The sequence below is a fragment of the Halichoerus grypus genome, chromosome 1, assembly GCF_964656455.1.
Source record: "Halichoerus grypus chromosome 1, mHalGry1.hap1.1, whole genome shotgun sequence".
NCBI lineage: Eukaryota > Metazoa > Chordata > Mammalia > Carnivora > Phocidae > Halichoerus > Halichoerus grypus.
The window spans coordinates 82532402-82537817 of NC_135712.1; the positions used below are offsets into that span (position 1 = coordinate 82532402).

A 5416-nucleotide genomic window follows, 5' to 3' on the forward strand; every position below is an offset into this window, starting at 1 on the left:
GAAACATTTATTTTTGCTTTTGCCAGGAAACAGGGAGACTATGGACCTGCAACATTTTAGTTCTCTTTGAGAATATCAGCTTAATGTGGGGCTCTCAAGTTCAACTGTTGTAGTTGCTTCTAGTCCAAGACTTAATCCAGCTTTCACAGTTCTGATACTGGCTTTTGTCTTCAGGACAGTCTACCTGTCTCTTTCCACTGCAGCTTACCATCCTGCATTTTTAAAATTTATTTTTGGAGAGAGTATCCTGAAGATTTTTCCTCTTTCTTACAAATTCAGAAATGCAATACAGGATGGTTTATCCAGGATCTACTTTATTTATGGTCGGGAGACCTTTCAGAATACTTAGTTTTTTTATTGCCAGAAGCGGAAATCTGAGGCCTTTTTTGTTCAAGTGCCTCTTTAATAAGGTTTAAAATATTTACAACTAGTTCTTCAGCTGAGTTTGAAAAAGGTAATTCAGACAACAAAACCTATCTTACTCATCATGATCAAGCAGTGTTCCTTACAGCTCCAGTTTTATGATCTTCCCATTTACTTTATCTTGCATGTGGAGTGTAAACTTGCCATGGAAGGCTAGATTTAGAATGTTCAAATGAGCAATTATCTTTTAACACCAACACAAGTCATGCATACAATTTGGCAGATTGAAGATTACATACAGAAGAGACTTGAAGTTTCTTGCAAAACAAATAGAGGAGTGAGAACATTACTGAGTGAAAGCCAATGAGCTCCATCTCTTTAAAAAGTTAAATAAAACTTTTTCTTTTTTTACAATTCAATGGCTTGACATTAATAAGGTCGGCAGTCTTTAAAAATTTATAAATATTTTCTCTTCAACTGTCATACATATCCAGAGTATTCACAGATTTTCCGTGAATGCAGCAGTGTGTAAATTTGCTTTCAAGGGTTAAGGTTAACTGAGTAGAAGATTCACAGGCCTTTCTGATTCCTATACTTAAAAAACGGATAGTGTAAAGAGGAATACCACCAATACATCAACAGTAATCTCATCCTAAACAATAATCTTTGTGAAATCATGAGCTTGATATACCAGTTATATTTTCCTACAATATAACATGTGTCCTTTGCCATAGGTGTGTCTCAGTTCAGAAAACACCATATTCAAGCAAGAGGAAGCTGTGGGTAACAAGAACAAAGTGAGCTCACTTTCTGAAATTGTACCAAAGAGGCTTTACTGGGGGGCCTGGTTGGTCTGGAGTGGTTAAAGTTCTGTGTAAGACTCTGATTTGTAAGTGCTGTTTTTTTGACAAATAAACAAGTCTGGGCATGCAGAGGCTTGATCCCCATTTACATTTTAGTGTCTTTTTAGTTCTCAAGAAATGAAGTTCATGTTCACCCCCATCTCTGGGTCTTAGTTACTTCCCAGGACATTACAGAGGCAGGACCAACTGTTCTTTAAGGGTTCTCCTCGCACACTGGTCTCCTGTAATATGTGAGGCCTGGGGGATGCTGGCATTCATTACAGCCTCCTCTTACTACCACACTAAATACTGTAACATACTGAAAGAGAGAAGAGCTTCCTCCACTGTGAACCTCAACAGGCTCATAACAAGGACAGTTTTTTTTCCCCTCAAATATTGTTTAATCTACAGATTATTTCATGAAAAAATACCTTGATTCGAATGACTCAAGTCACTTTCTTCTTGGAAAACATTCAGTTACCACCTTCATACAGCTATGATAGTCTTGGTGATTTCATTCATTTACCCTTAGGGTGAGGCCAATACCTGGAAAGATGGAGTAGAGAAATGGGAAATGGGAAGAAACTAACACTTTTGGTGACACTATTGGAGCCTCTAGATCAACCACTGCTTGAAACTTTAGCTGGACTCTTCAGTTATATAAGGCAATGCATTATCTTCATTGTATAGACCTTCCTTGGTTTATGACGGTGTTATGTCCTGATAAACCCACTGAAAGTTGGAAATATCATAACTTGAAAATGCATGTAATACACCTAACCTACCAAACATCCTAGCTTAGCCTAGCATACCTTAAACGTGCCCAGAACAGTTACACTAGCCTACAGTTGGTCAAAATGTATACTTTTCCAGGGACATACCATTTGCTTAAAATGGAAGCACACCTGTTCTGGGCTCCTGGGTACTTAACTGTCTTCTCTGTGCTCAACTTCAGAGGGTCTAGTAGTGGGCAACGTTCTATGGCTGTTATCTAAGTTTCCTCCAGGAGTTAGTGGGAAGCTTGCAGAGTCTGGGATTTGCAGCTACACATATCTGCTGTTGAGCAGTGAACACACACTGTTTGTAAAGAACATTTATGGAGGGGAATTCATGAAGATGTGAGATGAGCAGGTATGTGGTTACTCAGCTGCTCAGTATATTCCAGGAGCGCACAGTGACCCTGCCCTTGAACTTTAGGATTTACAAGTAGGGTGACCACATGCCCCAGTTAGCCCAGAAGAGCCCCAGTTTATGGACCATAATTATTAATTACCCCCTCTGTTAGTTCCTGCTTTAAGCTGCATGGCTGGGGGAGCGCTAGCACATAGAGGTGCACGGATCAAAAGTAAGTTTGAGGAATAGGATAGCATAAGGATGGACTGAGTCAGCATTTGGAGAAACAGGGTAGAGGCTACAGCAATAATTTATCATCACATAAATAAGAGTGGGATTTATTGTGAGGCACAGTGAAAGGGATACGATGAGTGCACGGTTTTGACTTTTGAGATGAAAACAAAGACTGAAATAAATTAAACAAACTCGGCGACAACTAGCCAATGGCTAGCACTATTATAAATCAATAACAGCTTTCTGCTCCTCGGGCACTGAGTGATTAAATTCCTTTCTGCACCTTGCTCACTCATCACATCAACCTTTCCTTCTGAGCCCAAACCTTGCCTCAGTCTCCTTCTGTGTCAGCCACTGCCAACTGCTGAGGGCTGGCACATGAGATAACACCTATTTGTGCTTGTCACTTCATTCTATCTGCTCCAAAATGTCAGAATGGGGACTATCACAGCCATGGGTGTTGCGAGAAAACAAATGTTCCTCGAGTTTTATCAGCTGGAAAGCTTTGTGAGGAAACAAAAGGATTCACTCATTCGTTATTTTCAACAAATATTTGTTTCCATGGAAGAAAAAGAGTGAGATTCAACTCGAAGATGTTTGTTAACGGAAAAGTAACATCCAGCCTCACGGTGTGCAGAGGTACAGAACCACAAGGTTCCCAAGATCGCAGGCAACCGCGGACTCACCTGTAAAAAAGCAATTGCAGTGCTCATCTCCTTCCACGGGGGGACACTCCAAGCTCACCACTGAAAACGCCCGCTCGTGTTGTTTCAGGGAGCGGTTGGAGAACAAGCGCCGGGAATCTTTTCTCCATACCTAGGGATTATTAAGTGGGTAGCATTAAAAGTACACTGGCCGAGCTGTGTGAATGAGGCAAAGCCGTTTGAAGGTCGGTCCCTATGGTGTTAGCAACCTATTCTAAATGAATTCACAATTAAAAATGGAACAGAAATGTACTAAATTTCACTTAAGATGTTTTGGTCTCCGCTATACAATGATGAAATAATTATATAAAAGATGGAATAATTTGGGGGCAATATAATTCTCAGTTAAAGCTACAGTACGGCTTATCAGAAAAATGGACGCAGCTCTACCTCAAACGCTCATGCCTTCATCCGAATGGGCCCTACAGAATTCAAATTCCATCTTGGATACACAGAATTTCAGCTGTAACTTAAGTCCCAACATGTATTCAATATTTCCATCCCTGTGTCTGGGACAGACATCTTTTAACATTTCCAAAGGCCCGATAGCTTTTCCCAATCAGCAGCGGATGAGGGACGCAGATACAAGTGGATGGGGGTGGCCCCTGTAATTCGTTTTTCACGTTCTTAAATGGAACCTTCAAAGGGGCCACGCTTACCTTTCCTAGTGGAAAGAAGGACTTTGAAGACCAAAGCCGGGAATGCCGGCGCCCAGGGCGCCCAGCGCGCCGGCCCCCTTCCGCCGAGCTGAGGCGCGGCCGCCGCGAGCGCAGCGCCGGGAGCCCACGCGTTTCCGCCGGCGAGGAGCGCGCGGGCCGCTCGCCGCTCCCCGCCGCTCGCCGCTCGCCGCTCCCCGCCGCTCGCCGCTCCCCGCCGCTCGCCGCTCGCCGCTCCCCGCCGCTCGCCCGCGCACCCGGAAAGGGCTAACTGCTTTGCTACTGAGCAGCCGGTTTAAAAGGAACCCCGGAAAGCCCAAGGGAGCACGGCCCAGATTGTGGAGCAGGGAGAGCCGGGGGCCGTGCGGGTCCCCGGGGCGAGAGGGGGAAAGGGCGGCTCGCCCGGCGGTGGGCATATGGCAGCGGGCTCCCGCAGCAGCGATCTTCCCGCTCGGTTCAAGTTCATTCCGGGCCGCTGCGAGCTGGCACAGGAAACGTTCGGTCTTTCATGTCAGGTTTGCACCTCCCGGCGAGCACTGATTAGTCGGTTGACTTGTGCCGCATTTGAAGTTCACCATTTATTATTAAAGAGAAGTGGCAGTGATTAGTGCTGAATCCCCAGAGAACTAAATAAATATTTACTAAATAAGAACATTCAGCCATAAAGGAATGGCTCGAACAGGTTTCTGAAATCCCGGCGAGCGCCCGAAGTGCCGCCCCCAGGCAGGAAGAGGAGTTGCGGGGCTTCTCGCCGGAGGCTGCAATCTGCAGACCGCAGGTCCGAGGGGGGACCTTTGTGAATCTGGGCGAAACCGAGAAGATCCCAGGCCTGAGTCAAACTCGGTGGTCTGGGGTTTTAAGTGATTTCATTGGCTGTGTTTCCCAGGGTGAACGTCAGGCTAAACTTTGAACCTTTGTTTAAAAACAGTTTAAACAATGAAGTAGCATTTTATTGCTCAAGTAGTAAAGGGGACTGACTTGTATTGCTTCCAACTTTAAGAAGATTCTCTTAGGCCGAGTATGCTCCAAAATGTATCCAAATTGTGAGCATTCAAAGGAGCGTATCTAGACGCCTTATTTGGCAAATAAATTATGGGATGGCACGGTTGTCAAAGGCATTCATGTCGGTTATTTTAAAAGTTTTTTCTTAATCATTAGACAGTTTAACTGTAGAAAATGTAGAATATATATGTATATCTCCACACATCCATATCATGCTCTATCTCTGGTTCTGTATCATGATTTTTTTCAACCACACTTTTTTTGGTGAGAATTTTCCAATGATATTAAATATTTTAGAAAAAATTTTCAGTTGTGGAGCTTTGAGGTGATTTTCAGCTTCCACTATTATAAACAGCCCAATTAACATCCTTGTTCAAAAATCTTTTTGCATCTTTCTGATGCAAAATACCCAGGTAATGGAAATACCAGGACAAAGCATATGAAAAATTTTAAGCTTCTTTGTGTATCTCGCCAAATTTATAGAATGTAAATTGAAGGCATT

General features: G+C 43.5%; 1 long non-coding RNA gene across 1 annotated transcript; it reads right to left on the bottom strand.

Annotated features, from left to right (window-relative positions):
• Positions 1-294: 294 nt before the first annotated feature.
• On the bottom strand, positions 295-4049 carry LOC118537659 (uncharacterized). Its single transcript, XR_004918225.2, has 4 exons — positions 3916-4049; positions 3239-3368; positions 1637-1751; positions 295-1140 (listed from the first exon to the last, which is right to left on the bottom strand). It is a non-coding gene; the product is annotated as an uncharacterized LOC118537659 (long non-coding RNA).
• Positions 4050-5416: the final 1367 nt, after the last annotated feature.